Genomic DNA, 21,607 nt, shown 5'->3' with positions numbered 1-21,607 from the left:
AAAGATTAAGTTCTTCTGTAAGAGATGTCTCATTGGAACAAAGGTATAAGCTCTATGGATTAGTGTTTTTATGACACCATATTGTTGTGTGTGTTGGGTGGTGGTGGGGGGGGGGCAGGGAATGATGGGAAAGTTTGTGAATGTATCTTCTTGTGTGAGTGGGTTTCTTATATACTGAAAAAGACATTATCATTCGGTAGGTAGGTGTCCAAGGTGTTCTAGAAAGGCTAAACTATTATTAGTTTGTTCCTTTTCCATCGTAAATTGGGTTCTAGGGTGAAGACTATTGAGAAAGCATCTAATGTTTTTGGGCCATGAAACCAAATAGAAAACACATCATCTACATATCTTCACCAGATAGAAGGTTTGAGAAGGGCTGGTTCAAGAGCTTGTTTTTCAAAATCTTCGAAAAAAATTAGCAAGGGAGAGAGAAGACCCATTGAGGTACCCTTTGTTTCTTCTTCCAAGATGAAGAACGTTTTTTGAAAGCAATAAGGTGTCATTTAAGGGAATCTTAGTGAACAATGAGATGATGTGTAAGTTTATCTAAGATGGCTTATCTAAAATTCATAAACTCGATTACCCCATAAGACCCACATTAAATTAGACTGATTCTCCCTTGCTCTAAATTATCCTAACAGTTAGCAAAACCTGTTGCCCCTCCCCCCTCACTTTACTGGTCATACTACATAATATATATAAAAAAACTCTTCCCATTTTAAAAGTTGCACTGAAAATATAATTGTTAATGATGATGATATCCTAGTGAGGTTTGACATCACCTTATTGCTTTTAAAAACAGTGTTTTCCCTCTTCATATCATTGATCTCTTTTCCTTTTCTATCCATTCTTGTTATTTCTCCTGGAAGAACAAAATTTATAAACAGAGGGACACTTCTATGGGATCTCTTCTCATCTCTCCTTGTCAATTTTTTTATGAAAGATTTTGAAAAACAAGCTTTTAACTCTGCCCCTCTTAAACCTTCTATCTGGTTAAGATATGTAGATGATGAATTGGAACGTGCAATGCCTCTGACTAAGCTCTTTCTTTACTCTGGTGGAGTTCTAAGGGAGTAGAAAGAGGACAAAAAAAAACTACCTTCCATAAGGGAGGTTCTAAGACTGCAGTGGCAAATTATAAACCAATCAGTATCTCATGAGTGGTGGTAAAAGTACTAGAAAAATTGGTCAAAAAGAGAATTCAGGAAATGGGTCAATAGGAATATGATATACTCTATGATGGCTCTGTAAAGAGTTTGTCATGCCTTGGTAATTTACTAACTTTTTATAATGGAGTGACAACTGCGATGGATAAGGGAAAATGCTACATGATGATTCTGCTGGATTTTACAAAGGCATTTGACTGAATACTAAATGGAACTTTTAATTTTAAAATTATATTAAAAACTGGATAAAAATTCTAATGTGCATGTAAGCAATTTTCACATGGAAAGGAAAAATATAAAAATAACTGGATGAGATATTAATGGGTTCTTCATTCTATCCATTAGAACATTTAGTGATCTAAGCTCTGTACACAACTGCTCTCAGACCAGTAGGCTGGCTGCACCATGTAGATCATAGGTGGCCAGCAGCAGGCCGCATGCGACCTGTAACGTGATTTTGTGCGGCCCGTGTCAGGATAAAAATTATATTAAATTATATGTATTATCGATTTAGCTATTAGTTTCGACCGCATATTTTCTGATTGATATACTAGTCATATTCATTATTTCTGATGATGGAAACAATTTATATTCTCAACATGGAATCAAAATTGCTTTAAAAGATTACTCAATTTATAAAATACTGCTTCTCTGTACGAGTTGTAGTAGTGAGAGTGGTAGATTTCTATGCACTCCAGAGTAACGCATCATTGAAAGTCACTTGCTCTGCTCTGGTTACAGTGATCAGTTTCAGGACTCAGTTTCAAGTATTTTATATTGTTCTCCCAGTAGCAAAATGATTTAACAAATATAGCAATTCAATATATATAACTATTTCCTTGAAAAAATGCAGAGTTTATTTTTATTTAAGTTCTGTCTAAAAGTGTGCCACCCATGCTGCTAGCACTCGTCATATATTGGTCTACGTATAGAATGAAGTTGGCCATGTCTGATGTAGATGATGTATTTGCTTTTTTTAAGGTCCAAATAGATACATTTTTAGTACATGTAAAGAGCCAACATCCTTAAATGCTAAATATGAGACATTTTCTTTGGATTTTATTGGACCATGATTCTTTATAAATATATGTATACAATCGTCAACCAGTTTCACCAACTTGGGTCTGTCTGGCTTGTTCAGGACAACAATGGTTATGCTAACATTAAATGCTACAACAGAAGAATGCAGTGACGACCTTAAAATCAGTTTAAAAAAAATTGAAAAGGACGTGCGACATTAAGAGCATAAAGCATGGAGAATTAATCATTGTTAGTAGATCGTGTTTTATAGTTTTTCGTGTAATTCAATTCTGCTAAACATAGTGAATTTATTAAGCTTTTCCAAATGTCTTTTAATATCATGCCTTGATTTCTATTGAGATTGTCTCCTGTACGGAGTGCCACTGCAGCTTCTTTAAAGTTTCTACATTTGAAATCTTCTTCAATGTATGGCATGGAGCTGTTGTCCCAATCAATGGAATGGTTCGAAATTGAGAAATGATGGGCTAATCCTGAGGTGTCTGTTCTATTGTTGTTGACATCTCCAACTGGAATATAATAAATTTAGTTTAATCCTTTATCCTTTATCACCGAATAAAAAAAAAAAAAAAAAAAAAAACTTTCAACATTCAACTCCAACTGGAAGTATCAACAACTGGAAGGCTTAGCCATGGGCAATCCCCTGTCACCACTGGGTGCGTATCAAAAATAATTCTGAAACCATCAGTCTGGTGGAGATATGTAGACAATGTGTTCATCGTTTGGAAAGACACGAAAAAATGCCTTACACGAGTTCCTTAAAAAAAATAAATTCTTTCCACCAAAAAATTAAGTTCACATTAGAGTTAGAAAACAAGCATCAATTACCTTTTTTAGACATATTAGTAAAAAAACTGGATAATGGACAAAACAAGCTCACAATCTACCGCAAACCTACAGACACTGGATGTTATCTTCATTTTAGATCTACTCATCATTACGCACAAAAACTTAGCATCATACATATGCCCAAAAACAGAGCAATGAATATCATCACGGAAGAAAAAGATATACTTGATGAGCTCTCACTAATATATCAAAAACTCTATCCAAAAATGGTTATCCACAAAATATAATTCAAAAGATTCTCTATAGAAACAACCCACAGTGACAATCTCAAGTGACACAGTACACATTGTCATACCTTATGCAGGCTCAATCTCCACCAAAATAGCAAAAATCATGATGTCTTTCAACATCAGGGTTGCCTTTAAACCTATTTTAACTACACAGCACATATTAAGATCTCCTAAGGACAGCATCACTTTCTACAAATACGCAGGAGTATACAACATCCCATGTTCATGTGGACTGAATTATGTAGGCAAAACATCACGAAGCCTAGAAATCCGGAAAAAAAAAAAAAAAAAAAAAAAAAAAAAATATTGGAGATGTCAACAACAGAACAGACACCTCAGGATTAGCCCATCATTTCTCAATTTCGAACCATTCCATTAATTGGGACAACAACTCCGTACAAGAAAATTTCAAATGTAGAAACTTTAAAGAAACTGCAGTAGTACTCCATACAGGAGACAATCTCAATAGAAATCAAGGCATGATATTAACCACCTCACCGGCCATTATGGATCAAATACGGATATGCATACGCTTCGTATCCATCACATATTTCAATGTAATATCAATGGTATTAAAATTTTAATATGCACTTCGCATCCATGATAAACTCGACGTCTATAGATGTCGTGGCCAGTAGCGTGGTTAAAAGACATTTGGAAAAGCTTAATAAATTCACTATGTTTAGCAGAACTGAATTATTCGAAAAACTATAAAACGTGATCTACTAACAATGATTAATTCTCCACGCTTTATGCTCTTAATGTCGTGCGTCCTTTTCAATTTTTTTAAGGTCATTACTGCATTCTTCTGTTGCAGCATTTAATGTTAGTGTAACCATTCTCGTTCTGAAGAAGCCAGACAGACCCAAGCTGGCGAAACTGGTTGACGATTGTATACATATATTTATAAAGAATCATGGTCCAATAAAATCCAAAGAAAATGTCTCATATTTAGTATAAAAAAAAGTACCAAATATTAACAATCCACAATCCTTAAATGCTATTTACATTTAATTCAATTTACATTGGCTGTTCATAACTGTTATTTTCCAGGAAATAATATATATATATATTAACAATAAATAAATATTGGCTTTTAATTAATACTTTCTATATTTCCATAATGTTGCATTGCCATCATCAGGGATCACAAAAATGATATGTGCACACAGGCACTAAAACTGGACCAATGAGGCTGAAGAAAGGTAACCAAAGTCGGGCCTAGAGTCCTAAATGGCACCCCCTAGTGAAGAAGCACCATTTTGTTTATGGATTTTTGGTAATCCATATATCTTGGCAGAGTGGATTGCTAGTTTTGCTGTTTTAGTTTATTGGTGACTTCCACAGGCCAAGAGATCCTTTTGAAGGAGCCATGAAGTGTTCTCATCTTTGCCAGTATATCCCATTGTGGATGGCATTGATTCACCCACATAAAATTAGCCAAAGTGCTCACACAATACATATTGGCAACCCTTCACACATTTTTTAGTATAGAAAACCTCGCACTCTGACACACTGGTTAGTTTTGATGTCTACTCGCTGTTCATTAATATTCCACTCAAAGACACCCTAGACCTCATCCAAGCTACATTTCCTCCTGATATTTCAGCCCTGTTTCAGTTCACCATGAAATCTGGCTATTATTTGGCAAGGAAAATTCTACAAGCAGGATTGGACAACCATAGGTTCTCCACCCCTGGCCAACTTCTTCATTGAGACTTTTGAAGAAAAAGCCTTCAACTCCTCCACATAAATCCATTGTCTGGTTATGTCACATAGAATTTGGCCACATGGCCTGGATATGCTCAACATTTTCTTAAAACATCCACATAATTAACACCTCAGGATCTGGTTTACCTTAGAAAAGAAAAACAATAACAAGTCTCCCATTCCTAGACACTGATTACATGCCAGCCTGATGAATCCTAGCATTTTCCATTTTTCTGTAGAAAATCCACAAATGCTGGTAGATATATTCATCAGCAGTCACCGCCCCCTCTTCTCAAGAATATGGGATTATAAAAACCCTATATAACATGGCAGAATTAATCATTTCTGATAGCAGTGCCCTAACTACTGAATTTGACCATATTCTCAACATTTTCTTAGCCAATGGCTACAATTTACACAAAATTCAAAATATGTTAAACCCTCTATCTGCACCTCCTCCCCCTTTCAGGGCAGAGATTACACAAAATCTATCACTATTCCATATATCTGGGGGCTCATCCAAAAAAATTAGCAAAAATCCTAAGTAAATACACCCACTTATCACATAGAAAATTGGCATCCTTATTTGTGCCACCAAAGACTGGCCAATTCTCTAAACTTAAGGCATGGTCTGGTTGGCCAAGTGGTTAGCGTATCTGCTCTGCAGTCAAAAGACTGTAGGTTCGAATCCTGCTGTGGGCATGGATGTTTGTGATTGTCTGTGAAAATACTAGTGGTGGGCAGTAGATGGCATTGGTATAGATGAGGATTGTAGTTGCTGTTCATTGTAGTTGGTGGAGACAGAGCTGTAGAGTAGGTGCCCACCCTCAGTGAGTCTTTGGACTCCCTGGAGGGATCACATAATAATAATAATTTACCAGGTTCCTTGCATTTGCAAACTGTCTTACTATGGCTAAACAGGCAGGACAACCAATGTCAGAATCTCTGAACTCAAGGAGTACATCTGTTTCCACCATCACAGTTACTCTGGATTTGCTGACCATGCTTTCGTTGCCCACCACAAGATACAATTGAAGAAGGTCACTGTTGCAGCAAATACAAATATGAGAAGTTATTTGTTGAATCTTCCTCAGCCCTAAGAAACTTTCAAACCTCAACAAATTTGGGTGTGTGAAACTGTCCCAAATTTGGGAAACACCCATCCTTGGATCTTCAGCCTAACAGCTTAGAACACCCAATTTGGCTCACTAGGGTGTGCCATTTAGGACTCTAGGCCTGACTTTGGTGCTTTTTCTTCAGTCTTATTTGCAGTGTTAGTGACCTGCGTGCACATATCAGTTTTGTGATTCCTGATAATGGCAATGTAACATTGCTGAAATATAAGAAAGTATTAAAATTTATTATAATTAATATTTAGGCCTCTGTAGCTCAGTCGGTACAGATGAATCCCTTTGATCAGAAAGACCTAGATTCGATTCCCATCCAAGACTTGAGGAACTTTATCTGATCTTTTTCAACTAAAGGTGAGTTATCCGGTCTCATACAGAAGTTGGGGGGGGGGGGGGGGGTTCACCTGGAAACTCTGGTTTTTCATCTCCCAGAACAGGCAAACCAGCCCTGTGAATATGTGCATCTACAGACATAGGACACACTGGGAGGTGTAGGGTCAACCACCTTATCCTTGAGACAGTTGTGGTTATGAAGTCCACAGCTCAAGAACCTCATTGTTCATGAAAAGCTTAAGGCAATTAATATTTAGTATGCACTGTTATTTCCTGAAGAATAATAGTTACAGCAGGAAAGAATCAAATAATGATCTGCCTTTCCTGGATACATTAGTCACATTCTTTTTAAATGGTTCATTATCTTTTTTTTCCTTATCTATGAAAAGCCAACACACCAACTTTAAAGGTACCTATGGCATAACTATAAACAACAAATTACACGATAACTTCAGTAATTAACTTTAATGAAAGTACATATATTTTGTACTGAAAATAGCAATACATTATCAGTGTGTAGAAACAAGCAAATCAAAGAACAGGAATACAAGGTACATACAACAGTTTACCAATTAAAAACGGTTACTGCAAGTTAGAAATTGATATATTAATAAATAATATTTTATGTAAACATCAAAAAAAATATTTTTGATGTTTACATAAAATGAGAATCTCCCAAACTTTTAGGGGAGAAAGACGATGGTTCTGATTCAGATTGGGCCAATGTAAAAGGGTGGCTTTGCAACTTTCTTTAAAAAGGCATTCATATTTAAAACTGCTTGTATGGAGAAGATAAGCTTCATCCCACTGGATATACTCTGTTTAGTGTCAATATTATGCTGTGCCAGACCAGACTTTTGAGATTTCACATATTCATTATGATATTGATGTTCATTAATTTTTTTTTACACAGAACAGCCTATCTGTCCAAAGTATGTCAGATTACATTCACAAGGAATCTGGTAAACATCAGCTAATGATAGAGGTGACAGTACTCAAAATTTCTACCAGTAGGTTCAGAGATACCAAAAATATAAGGAATTGGAAGAACTCTGCAGTCTGTTGAAAAATCTTTTGGTGTTGAAACATAAAAGTCAATTATTTGCTGGATTTGATTAGGGTTGTAACCATTTCATTCCATTAGTTTTGCTAGCGAGAAGTTCTTGTCATAAGCATGAGGGAGAAGGGCATGCATTATGTGCTCTGTTAATTAAAGACTTGATGATGCCAATTTTTTTGAGAGGTGTGATGAGTAGACTTTTGATGTATCTGCTAGTAAAGGTGGGTTTTCAATAAACACTGGTTGACAAAGTACCTGAGGCTGCACAAGTAAGAAAGATGTCCAAGAATGGTAAACTACTAGAATTTCCTTTTTCCATGGTGAATTGAATGCATGGATGAACGCTATTGATCCACTGTAGGAAAGTAGTAAGTTCATTTTCAGAGTGAGGTCAAGCAGCAAAAACATTGTCGACAATGAAACCAAAGAGAGGGTCAGGGATGAATGGATGAGAACTGTTTCTCCCAGATGGTTCACAAAGAATAGTTTGCCAAAGATGGAGACTGAGGGCTACCCATGGCAGTGCCTTCAAGCTGTCTATAGATCTGTCTATAGCTGGAAAAACAGATTTATAGACAGGTTGAAGGCAATGCTATCTGTAACACTTGCTGTAAGCAAGCAGTTGCTTGTCTCTTACTATGTGTATATGAGGGTCTGCACATCTTCCTGCCAACATCTGACCAACATTAGTCATGTATTACTGTTTATATGTTCTGAAATAGCCCTACTGAAGTTGACCTTGGCTTAAGAGAATAAATGGTTAATTTTGCAAACACTTAATTAAATACATATTTTACTTAGCTCATATTTATCAAATAGCATAATAAATCATTACATACTACACCAATTTAGAAATCATTGTTGGATGTCTTCCAACATTTCAACGATTTAAATAACTTCACTGAGCAATTCTGAGGAAATGGCAAGGATTACTAGTTCTTTAACTAAACCCATCTCCAGTATACCAACTGTTCAGATGTGCTTTGAAAGTCCATTTTGCCAGTGATCGAGTGATAGAGAAAACAAATGCATACACAGCTCAGCTCTTTTTTTCCTCCTCTCCTGCAAGTATATGAAAGCTTATTAAATGACTAAATATATTCATGAAAAGCAGAATTCATGCAAAAGCAAAAATGCACTTGTATGTTGTGGACTTGCTCATGTATTAACATTCTTAGCATGTTATGCCAACTTTTCCTCTTATAGTTCAATTTGAATTTTTTATTAAAATGATTGAGTATTTTGGTGATATATTTTTTGTAATAATTGCTAGTAAATCAAGGTTTATACCATCATGCTTCTAACTGAATTATAATATTCAGTTTTATATATCAGAAAGCTGAAAATGATTATTAATAAAAGTAATAAAACTCTGTTTCTGTGCAGTTGCCTGCACACAGCACTGTAGGTTCTGAAACCTCTCATATGGGGTTGATATTAGAGCTTGATAGTGAGTTTTTTTTTTTTTTTCAAAATTTATGTTTTAAATTATTTATATATATTTTATAAAAAGGAGACCTAATCTTGGGGTTGGTTATATGAACCTGTGAAATTTCAGTATTGAAAAAATTCCTGCAGATTTCTCTATCCAGCAAAGAATAGCAATTTATATAATACATTTTTTTTTATCCTTTTGTGCAGTTTTTATTAAAATTTTGACTTTTTTTGCCTGATCTTTTAGTGCTCACTTCAGGAAAGTACTTTTCCTCTGTGGGATCCAGCATCTTTAGAGGAACAAGACTTAAATACCATAATTGAAAGGTTACTTACTCTCCCACATGATGAAGTAGTCCTTTCTGCTGCTAAGGAACGGGGAAAAGAATTATATGCAAGTCTTGAACTGGATGAGCGCAAAAGCAAGCTCAATTCTATGGTAACTACTTTACAGTTGGATTGTAATTTTAAAATATACATAACAAAAAAAGCATATTCTATATAAATTTTATATTCTATATAAATTTTACAAGTGTAAATTATTTATAATAGGGTAACATACAGGATATCTCTAAATGCCTGCTGTTTGAATTTTTAGTGACTTCAATTCTGTATAAGATATAAACAGCCTGCAAAATGCAACAGAGGGAATTCAAGATTTAGCATAATTATAGAAATATTAACTTATTGAGTATTTTGTAATTACAAAAAAAAATGTAATTCATGTAGTAATTCACTCTAGTAATTCAAATCAACATATCCACCAGCCATCATCATCATCATTAACAACAGCTTCTTCAAAAAAGAATGGACTAGTTGTGCATGATTTATCTAGAGCACATTAGACATTCATTTTAGAAGAATCTTTCATTATACCAGACGTTGGAGTTTCTGTGTCCGAAAAAAGCGTAGTTATGTGATTAACCTTCCTGCTGATATGAAATATTATTATTATTGTTATTGAGGGAGGCCACATTATATTTTCAACAAATGAATTGTCACCTTCATCATTGAAAATGAAAGCTAATCTTGCATGTAGTCTTCTTCCAACAGCATTTGGTTGACTTGAATGATATATATCTTTCATTCTTGATATACCTGGGTATTATGCTCTGCGATATAATTTTGTTTTGAGAATTTTGTAAATTGTTGCTCTAGGAATACTTAGTTGTAATGAAGTCCATCATACTAATTTTTGTGTTTCATTTATAAAAGCTTGCTCTACAGGCAACAGTCTCATCATTTATCCCCTCCCCAATCTTCCAATTTGTGGCTTATTAATGGAACTACTACTCTCTTTACATCTTTTCATCCAGTTTGCAATTTGAAATTCTTGGGGGAATGTCCTTGTTGCAGGTCCTGAATTTTCTTCTGACAGCTGATGTAGGCTTCATTTGATGCTATTCACTATAGTGTATGTTTAATTACCTAGAAAATAAAAGCAACAAATTAGAACAAATGAATCATTAACAGTTTTATTTAAATCTTGAATAAATTTCCTCTCTTGCATTTTGCCGATTGTTTATATTGTATATAAAGACTTCATAGACACTTTACATATAAATAAAAAGGAATAAAAATATTTGATTATGGATAATGCTATTTTAGATACTGCTCTTGATGACTGAATTAGCATCTCAATTTTGCTTTATTCTACTGAAGCCTGTGGGGTTGAAATTCAGTTGTGGTTTGGATACATGTGAAAGTTGTTAGGTATGTTATAACAAACTTAGTGCAGAATGGTGGATGCCAGTTTAGTGGAACTGTGCCTATGGAAGTATGTTTAGAATAGAAAAAACTGACTGTCTCTGATAACTTTTGAAGTGAATCCATGAAAGCAAATCATTGATTAGGTGATTTACCATATCAGTTGTTATTAACAGATATAAGTACTTCAAAAGTACTGAACACAGAAATCCAGATGTGGTCTGATCAAAGCTTTATATAATGGAATCACCACACTTTTATATACTTTTATCTCTCATAGTCAATGTCCTCAGCACTGCAGCAGTTCTCTGAGATGTCTTCAAAACCTTTACAGTTTGTTCTGTGAACTTGAAATTTCTATCCATAATCACTCCAAGATCCCCTTCCTCCACTTCTTCCAGCATACTACACCAAGTGAATATGAAGTATCCCATCTGTGGATCCCAAATTTCAAAACTACATTTAATTGCCTTAAACTGACACCCTCTTATTCAAATACTGTTGAAGAGCCAAAACATTTGCAAACAGCTAGCATAAAGTTAGAATATTAGGGAGAGGAATGAGGCAGAGAATCTAATATTATCCAAATTTTCTGCCACATTATAGGAAGTCTTAAGAATTTCATTAAAAAAAACTATAGAAATAATATCAATTGAAGAGGCGTGAACAGATGGCATCAATGGCAATATCATATTAAAAATGAGGATATTAGGAAAGAACTTGACATTGTCAGCATCCAAGAATGCATTAGCAGAGCTAATCTCAGGTGACCATACCACCTGAGATTAGCAGAGCTAATCTCAGGTGGTATGGTCACTTAAACAGAATGAGCGAGGAAAGATTAGCAAAACAAGTGTTCTCTGCCAGGTTGGCAGGAAAACGACCCAGAGGAAGACCAAGATATAGGTGGATTGATACGGTACAAAGTGCCTTAGACGACAGAAATATAAGATCTGATAATGTTGGAGTCTTGACAAGTAACAGACTGATTTGGAGGAAAATTGTAGATAGGAAGTTAGTAATGATGTAGTTTTTTCATGTAGTACTGTCATATCCTGTACACCCCTTGAGGTACATGGCAGGAATTTGATGATGAAATTTAAATCATTTATGTTTAGCAGAATACAAAACACTTACATAATTTAGATTATTTATTCCTTTAGCAAAAAGTAAAGAAACTTAGAAAATGCTTTTAAAAGGACCTTGACAGAGAAAGCAGGAAAAAAGTTTAAAGAATAACATAAAGAAAAATTCAGATTACACTGAACTAAAATTAGCAGTTTTTGCAAACACCTAGAGACCAGAGAAAGTTTGTCATAGTGCAAGGTTCCATTATAGTGAATTTATAGGAAAAGATTGCTCTTCCCCATTCCATTCATGTGAAAAACAAAATGGCAGAAAAAAGAATAGACGAAATGGTGGGAAATACATGTTCAAATAAGGAAATTATTCATTCAAGCATTGAAGCTGTGGATGATATGCAACAAGGGAGATTGTGGGGAGGCAGGAAACAGAACAAAAGAAATGGTGGGAAACCGTACACTGAAGACAAAGGATTAGCAGGAACCAAACTTCCAGAATACAAAACAGCAACATGAAAAAAAAAAAGTAGAAATGAAAACAATAATGGGAGACACAAAAAATGAACTAGAAACTATGAACTTATAAAATGAAAGTGCAGATTAATGCTTAAATTCCAAAATGTTACTTTAACATTTTCTACCTTCACCTATTGTTGCCTTCTATAAGATTAACATAAAGGAAAATGTTCAATACATGATGAATAGAGAGAGCTAGAGGTCACCCCTGGGAGTTGTGTAAGAATCTGCAAGCTAGATTTTTTTTTTTTTTTTTTTTTGCCTGGGGAGTAGTGAATGAGTGGAATGGCTTGCCTGAATTAGTTATGAGTGTCCTGACAGTGAATGAGTTTAAAGAAAGACATGATAGGTATTGGGTATATAAAGGTTAATGGGTCCCACGATGAGTCTTCTGGTTCCACGGAGAGATACCTGTATAAAAATAACTACTTAAAATCTACAGTCTATATCATTAAAATCAAAAACAATGTGAAAACTTTAGAATTCAGTGAACTTTATAATTAGTCACCTCCAGTTACAAAGAGGGGGAAATTAGTCTGCAGTAGTCAGCTAGAGGGGAAGAAAAAGGTGACTATAATGACTGGTATGAACAAGTTCACCTTCATAACTGGACAGAGATCCAATGATGGATAGCTGGCATAAATTGATACTGTTCTCTTAGAACTATAAATTAACAAAATATGACACAATATACAGTATTTCTTTAATTTGAAGTTTAATTAAAAGTTGTGAATTTTGTGTGAGCAACAGCTCATTTTGGGTTTGAAAGATTCTTTATCTGGAAGGAAGCATAGAGGGAGTGAGAGAGAATGCATTGATAGTGAATGAGCAAGAGGTATATGAGAAATTAAGTAAATGTGATATCAATAAGGCAGTGAGGACCTGGTGATATTTCACATCCTCTTTTCACATCTCTGTCCTTCCAGAAAATTATATATCCTAATTCTATTCCCAAAATCATATCCCCCCCCCCCCTCAGACAACCAAGTTTCATTTATTCCAATTATTTTTGGGCATACCGTTTCAATCACTGAACAAACTCAGCTCTCTTGTTTGGAATACTCCTTACATTTGTGTACAGACATAACGATCCCTGTGTGCTTGAGGCCATTCTACTAGCACCAACATTTTATCATATTATCTGTGATGGTCAGCATGTTAAAGGGAAGTCATGTTTTGTCAATTAGTGTGCTACAATCAGGTGACAGTTATATTGGACAAGGAAGATGCATCTATGGTCAAGTTAAAAAGGCAGGGATGATGATTATGATACATAAATCTATGAAGAACAATATAGTATATTATAACTACTGGACGGAAAAAATAATAGAAATTAGACTCAAAACATTAAGAGATCACGTAACAATAATTGGAGCATGTGTACCAGAAGAGAGGGAAAGAAGAAGACATTAACACCTTTTATAAATAAGTGCAGAAAGTCGTATATAAAAACAAATAAAACAGAAATACAAAACAAAGTCATAGAGATTTGGCAAAGATATATATAATCAAAATTGATATGTGCTGTGAGATTGTCATTTATGTCATAGTATGAGAATAATCAACTCAGTATTTGAACATAAAAAAATCAGAGATATACATGGTCAGCCAGAGGATTTAAATCAGTTATTTGACTACATTATTGCAAATTCTAAATTAGCTGAGTTAATCCTAGATATAAGAGCATATCAAGGCTTTAAATTAAACTCTGATCATTATATGGTATTGGTGAAAATTTGATTTAAACTAAAATGGCTAAAGATAAATAAAGTGGAAAATACCTATCAACTGAGTTACCAAATTTCTTCATTACAAGATCCCCATACTAGGCAGCAATATCAAAAATGCACCGATTTAAAAACAGAAACTACCCATGAATCAAATGATATAGAAGGGTAATAGGAAATCCTGAAAAAATCAGTAACAGAATCCTTAGGAATAAAGAGTAAATAGAATAGGAAAAGAGGACTACAAAACTGAAATAAAAATAAAAAAAGTAGTAAGATCCAGAAACAAAACCTTAAAAAAAGTAGCAGCAGAAAGGATAGGAATAAAGAGTAAATAGAATCGGGGAAAGAGGATTACAAAACTGGAATAAAGAAATAAAAAAGATAATAAAAACACAAAAGGCCCAGAAATGGCTAAATTCCAAGACAGTCGAGTAAAAAGGAAACAGCACAATTGCAAAATGAGAAGTAAAGATAAAACATAGAGTGATGGAACAGTTTTGTAACTGAACTAGAAAAGGATATATCTAAGCCAACTAAAAACCTATAAAATAATAAAATGCATGAAGAAATAAAAGAAAAGGTAAAAATAAACAATAAGTTTAGAAAAATTGGTAGCTTATTTTCAAAATTTCTGAACTGATGATAATAAAGAAGTAAAATTTTTATAAAATTTATGTTATAAATGTAAGAAAGTAAGAAAGCAAGCAGAGGGGGTTAGTAGTGGTAGTTTAGCACAAATAATTTGGCTATCGGAAAGCTGTTAAGAAGAGTAAAAGATAACAGTATGGTAGGTAAGGTAGTCAGAATGCTGCCCAGGTATGGTTCATTTTGTAAGATACATGTAAGATAAATTTGAGGGACAAGTAGAGCTCTATAAAAGAGATGGGCTACATTTAATGGATTTGACATGAGTCAGTTGAAGAAACTGTTGCCGCAAGAGAAAGTAATGACTGAAGTGATTGGAAGACCTGAGGAAGCAAGAGGTGTGGAAGAGCAGGAGAGTTTGCAAATGGAGATGTGAGGGGCATAAGTGAAGAGAGCAAGAGACAGAAGGAACATGAGATGGACAGGAAAATGGGGGAGGTGAACAGGGGGACATTGCATAAGAAGTGTAGATCAGGGTTTCTCAAACTTTTCCTACTACGGAACACTTCACAAATCCTGAAATTTTAACAGAACACCTTGATTAGAGTCGAGTATCATTGGTCTCGTATTCAATGTAAAGCTAAGCACATACTATTGCCGCAGCAGGCTGTATCGCATCACAAAAATATGACGACGTACACTAACGGTGTGCTGGGCCGCAGCGCATCACATTGACCTTGCTTGTGACTGCACGTTTCCTAGAATAGATACTTCCATACTTCACTCACACTTGGAGGTGTCGACAACCACAGGCAGCTGTCAGCCAGTGGCTAAGTCAAGGCTAGCGTGCGCTGGCCTTGATAGCAGAATCCACATGCAAAGTGAGGAGCACCTGATTTTCAAACTTGTTTGAACTTGTCGCAGCATTTAAAACCATTCCAGAGTCATATTAATTTTGATAATTTTTCACAGGACACTTATTCACTTTCTGCAGAACATAGTTTGGGAAACACTGGTGTAGATGATGGTTTCAGGAGTGGATATTAAAAAATAAAAAATAGATTGATATAGTCAAGGATATGGGAATAATATTTAGGTCTAGAGAGAGATGTAATATCAGTGATGACAGAGAGATGAATGACCAGGGAAGCAGTATGAAGAAGTCATGTCTGAGAAGTGGGTCAGTGTAATTTGTTATAGAAACAGAAATCTGTTTATGAATTATAGAGGTATTCAAAGTAGGGAAATGAAATTTAGTTTTGATATAGTTTATTTAATTGTCCAAAAATTGTTGGAATAAGTGAGACGTGGTTGAGCTTGGATGACATTCTGACTAGAATAGAGGTGGAGGAATACGTAGTCTTTCGTGAAGACAGACAAAGCAGAAAAGGAAGAGCAGTGCTGTGGATGATGACAGAGGAGTTTCACAAATCCTGAAATTTTAACAGAACACCTTGGTTAGAGTCAAGTATTATTGTTCTCGTATTTACATGCCCATTTAGGGTGAAAATGCAAGGAGCAGATAGTGACGATGGTTTTGAAACGGAGGTGGATAGGATGAAATGTTTATTAGTGTGTTGCTATAGACCTGGTAATGTAGATGGGAGTAGGAAGGAAACATATAGGCAAATTGGTCTAGTTAATAAGAAAAAAGCAATATTATGTGTGATTTCAATTATGGTAATATAGACTGGAATGAAGAAACGGCATCTGGAGCCAAAGAGAATGAATTTTTTTTTAGGTTTTTTTTTTGGGGGGGGGGGACAACTATCTTAGGCAGTACACAACAGAGGGTGCATGAGATTGAGGATTTTGAATTTGATTATCTCATTAGAAGATATTATTGTAAATGAAATGCCAGCTCTTCCTCCAGTTGGTAAAAGTGACTGTGAAGTGATCACTTGGATGGTGGCCAGCCATATCAGGACTTTTGTGAGAAAGGGTTATATGGGACCATAAGGTGGGCGATTACAACAAACTCAGAAAACTTGCAGTGATATTGTGAAATGAAGAATTGAATGACAAGGAAATCAGTGTTGCTTGGTTCATACTCAGGAACTATCTGGCAGAGGCAATTGGCTGAGTGTTTTCCAAAGGTCAGGAGATTAAATAAGGTAGGTGTAAAATGGATGACTAAAGAAGTGAACTATGCAATCTAGAAGAAAAAGGCACTGTAGAGGCATCAAAAAATGAGTAGCAACAATGCCACTCATTTTTTAAACACATGTAGCAGCCTTTCATAAAGGTAATAAATAAATATTGTTTAAATATTAACTGAATAAAGGTAAATGATTAGGAAACTCTGACATTTTAAAAGCCACAGAATGTGCAAAGAATTGGAATTAGATTTAGCAAAACAACTAAAAACATTAATATAGCTGTGATAACAGAAACAAAAAAATAAATTCAAGGGAACAAAAGATATAGATGGTTTTACTATATAGTGGAGTGGACCAACATATCAGAGCTTCTAGTAGTGTGGCCATTTCAATTGATAATAAATGGAAAAATAGAATACGAAAACACAATTTTGTAAATGATCAGATTATAGCAGTTAAATTAAAAACAAATAGAAGCTACTTAAATATCATAGGAGTATGTGCCCCTGAAGAAGGTAGGAAAGAGGATTCCAAACAGTTTTATGAGGAAATACAAAATTAGTTAAAGAAATGTAATAAAAATGACTATATATTAATAGCAGGAGACTTTAATGCCAGAGTTGGAAATAATCCAATCCCAAATGTCTTAGTTAAAAAAGGAGAAATTTATATGAATAACAGTGGTCAAGAACTATTAGACTTGTGTACTTTAAATAATTTTAAAATAACCAATATTTTTTTCAAAAAAAGAATATAAATAAATATACTTGGAATGGCAGAGGAACAAGATCTATAATTGATTATATCATTGCTTATCAGAAACTAGTTCCATGAGTGAGAGACGTACATGTTTACAGAGGAAGTGAAATTTTTCAGATCATTACTTAGTAGTCTCTAAAATAGAAATATTAGCAAAATGGAGAAAGGAAGTAAATAAGAAAAAACAAGAAATAGAACAGGTATACAAAGTATATCTGTTGCAAGAAGAATGCATTAGAATGCTATATCAGTCACAATTAACAGATTACCTTAATAATCCCAAATCAGTGAAGATATAGAAGAAGAATGGAAAACTTTAACTTTAAATTATAAAGATCATCCATAAAGCAGCCTCTGAAGTACTTAGAAAGAAAAATAAAAAATATTTTAAAAAAAACATTAAAAATCTTGAACACAGATATAAAAAATGTCATAAAAGAAAAACGAATGGCATACAAATGAAAAAGAAATATAGCTAAAGCCTAAGTACAGAAAGCTCATCAAGATTCTTTGGTACTTTTTTATTAATAAAATAGAAGACACATGGAAGACAAGTACCTAGCCTACAAAATATTAAATAAATTAAACAGTGAAGAAAGAGATACAGTACAAATCAACATAATAGAAGAGAAACAATGGATACAACATTATAAGAAATTATGGTATCAACCAAATTTAATAACAGAAAATAATAATGAAGAAATCATCACTGATATAGAACCAATAAAATTGGAGGTACTAAAAGAAGCAATAAAGGTATCAAGAAATAGAAAATCGACTGGATTAGATAGCATAAATACAGAGCTTTGGAAATATGGTAAAGAATATTTACATCACAGATTCTTAAAATTGATAAATAACTGTTAAAGGAAATGTGAGGTTCCATCAGATTGGTTAAAAGCTAAGGTTATGTCTATATTTAAGAAAGGAGACAGAGATGATTGTTGAAATTACAAAGGAATAAGTTTATTAAATACTGATTACAAAATTTACAGTAAAATTCTGAATAAAAGTCATAGAAATATTGGAAACAATGTACTCTTAGAAGAACAAAATGGCAGACAATATTTATTTGTTAAAACAAATTATTGAAAAAGACGAATTTAATTTAGAGACTCATATGGCCTTTATAGATTACAAGAAAGCTTTTGATAAAATACACAGAGAAAAATTATGGAATATAATGAAAAAACAAGGATATCCGTTACATTCGGTAGAAACTATACAAAGTTTATATAAAGATATAAAAATATAGTTATAGTTAGGTCACAAATAAATAGAATAAATTGAAATAAATCAGGGTATCAGACAGGGATATAGCTCGTCTCCAACTCTATTCAATATATATATATATATATATATATTGATCAGATTATTAAAATATGGAAAGCAACGATAAAACAAGGTGTCCAGCTAACCAGAAGAACTGTTATCAATACAATGCTGTATACAGATGATCAGGTTATATTACAAGATAATGAAGATGGTATCCAGAGAGTTTATCGAAAAGGCAATTCGTCGATAAAACAATTCATCGAAAATTTAAAATTTTCGAAAATGTTATGAAAAAATTGATCCATTTAGAACAAAAACCTAACCGTGTATAGGGAGATAGCAATGCTACTTTAATAGGAAAGAAATTATAGAACAACATAGTTTCTTATAGTCTTTCTTGTCCGATAACTTTCATGTCTGTTGATGGGACTGATTTGCCTGCTAACTTACCTTTAGCTGAACAGGACTGATAAAAATTATGCGCGTCGTAAAAGGGAGGATTCCAACTACCCAGGTCTTTCTAATTAAATGGCTTCATTTATAGTGACTGAACTATGTAGGCTCCATTATTATTGTTGCTAGTAGTAATATGCGACTTCAATACAGTAATTATTATGGGATGAATTTTACTCAGATTCGCTATTTGAAACTTTTACAAGAAAATGGTGAACCGTTTTCAGTTCAGCTATATTCAGGGCAACAAAGAAATAATGTGTCCAAATTATATGTTACAATAACTCTCTGACTTAGCGAAATTAGTAGAAGTTGCCAGTACAAGAAGTGCCTGCATGGTTCAATTTTTGTTCTAAATGGATCACTTTTATCATAAAATTTTCGGTGAATTGTTTTTTTGATGAATTGCATTTTCAACGAATTGTCGTTCGATGTATATTGTTCATTCGATGAATTGCCTTTTCGATGAATTTTCATGGAACCAATGAAGATGACCTTCAAAAATCAATTTACAAAATAAGCTAATAATACAATTTAAAAATATATTTATTTAAATTTTTAAAAAATGAATAAATGTATTTAAAAATAAATACCAGCTGCAAGATGAAAAGACCAGTGAAGTCGGAAAAGGCAAATGCCTAAACATTGAAAAGAAAAAGAAGAAATGTTAACTGATCTAGATATACCAAATCAGCTTTTACAGTCTGTTCAAGAATTATATACAGGAAATAAAACAGCTGTCAAGAAATTAGAAGAAATATCAGAATCGAAAGATACATTAAGAGGAGTACAGCAAGGATGTACGCTATCACCTCTATGCATAGCTTTTGAATATGTGTAATGTGAAGTTGAAATTAACAGGATAGTATATCTAATAGGATGCTGTTATAGTTCAGGGAATACAGAGAATACTGATCGTGAAATGTTTAGGCAATTTGATTCTGCATGTAAAAAGGTAATCCTGATGGGAGACTTTAATTACAGGAGTATAGAATAGAAGGAGATAGTGTATGGGAACAAGGAGAGTGAGTTTGTTGAATTTCTGTGAGATAAATATCTTAGGCAGCATGGGACTAAAGTAACTAGAGACTTTAATGTTTTGGATTTGATGATAACTTCACAAGATGTAGTTGTTAATGAGGTGTTGACACTGCTACTGGTTGGTGAGAGTGATCATGAGGTACTTGTTTGGGAAGAGGTAAAATAAGAAAAGGTTACTTCCAAAAATGGATATACAGTAAAACCCCTTTTTTACACTTTCCGGGGGACTGATGGAAAAAAGTGTAAATAGCAGGAAATGTAAAAAAACATTAAAAAAAAAGTTAAAAGATTACTTACTGCTAGTATATGAGTCTACACACTAGATTACAAAATTTAATAACTGAAAATAAATGAATTTACAATTACTTACATTTATCTATTTAAAAAAATCTTTAATCGTTGATTGTGTTTACTTTTTCTGCACTCTTATAAGTTCCACCTGTCTCCTCAGTGTATAAGGCATTGTATACTTGCAATATACCACCTTGAAACAGAGATAGTTTTCATTGCTTCTTTACTAGTAGGGATGGTAGGTTCTTGATCACAGTCTTCTTCAACCACTTCTTCCTCTTATTCTTCACCAAGGTGGTTGGAAAGGACGTCTTCTATACTTGGTACCATTGATGTGATCACATCAACAACAACATAGTATTGAAATGAGGAAGTCTCATCTATCACATACCAGTTGTTGGGCTCTGACATATCTTCTTCTTCCTCCTGTAGTTGTTCCTCCTCTTCCACAAACGTAACTCCTGCCTTCCGGAAGCAGTTGGATATGGTTTCGGAAGTAACATGCAACCATGCTTTGGCCACTCTCCATGGCATCAAGGATTAATATGGTGATTTTTTTTGGGTCCATACCATTATCATGCATAAACACAGCTTTTACAACAAGCATTTTTCTATATTTCCATTAAATGCATGGATGATGCTCAGATCTAATGGCTGAAGCTCACTTCTACAATTAGGGGAAAAGAACATTAATCTAATGTTTCTGAGCTGCAGATCTTTAGGGTGTGCAGGACATTTGTCTAGCAGTAGTAGTATTTTGCAGTGATTTGCCCCCATTTTAGCATCTAGAGCATGCATGGTGGACGTGAAGATGCTGCTGGTCATCCATGCTGTGCTGTTGGCATCATACTTAGTAGGCAGATTTTTCACGTTCTTGAAACACCTTGGCTTTTTAAATTTACCAATTACCAGTGGAGGTAATTTTTCTGATCAATCAGCATTGACCATGAGCAAAACAGTTACTCTCTGCTTGCTGAGTTTTCCACCGTGACACTTCTCTCCTTTAAAACACAATGTTTTACTTGGCAGAATGTTATAAAAGAGCCCAGTTTCATCAACATTGAAAATATTTTCCGGTTTGTAGTCCTGAATAATAGTCTTTAGTTCATGTTTCCACTG

General features: G+C 34.1%; 1 long non-coding RNA gene across 1 annotated transcript in view; it reads right to left on the bottom strand.

The window, feature by feature from the left end:
• LOC150100345 (uncharacterized) overlaps positions 1-21,607 on the bottom strand; it is a 162,042-nt gene that overhangs the window by 23,146 nt on the left and 117,289 nt on the right. The window contains exon 2 of the long non-coding RNA XR_016549303.1: positions 8,356-8,578. This is a non-coding gene — a long non-coding RNA (uncharacterized LOC150100345). The remainder of the gene's footprint in view (positions 1-8,355; positions 8,579-21,607) is intronic.

Source organism: Typopeltis vanoorti, chromosome 13 (assembly GCF_054136105.1).
Source record: "Typopeltis vanoorti isolate ZY-2024b chromosome 13, IOZ_Tvanoo_1.0, whole genome shotgun sequence".
Classification (NCBI taxonomy): domain Eukaryota; kingdom Metazoa; phylum Arthropoda; class Arachnida; order Uropygi; family Thelyphonidae; genus Typopeltis; species Typopeltis vanoorti.
This window is presented reverse-complemented; position numbering and strand designations above follow the sequence as displayed.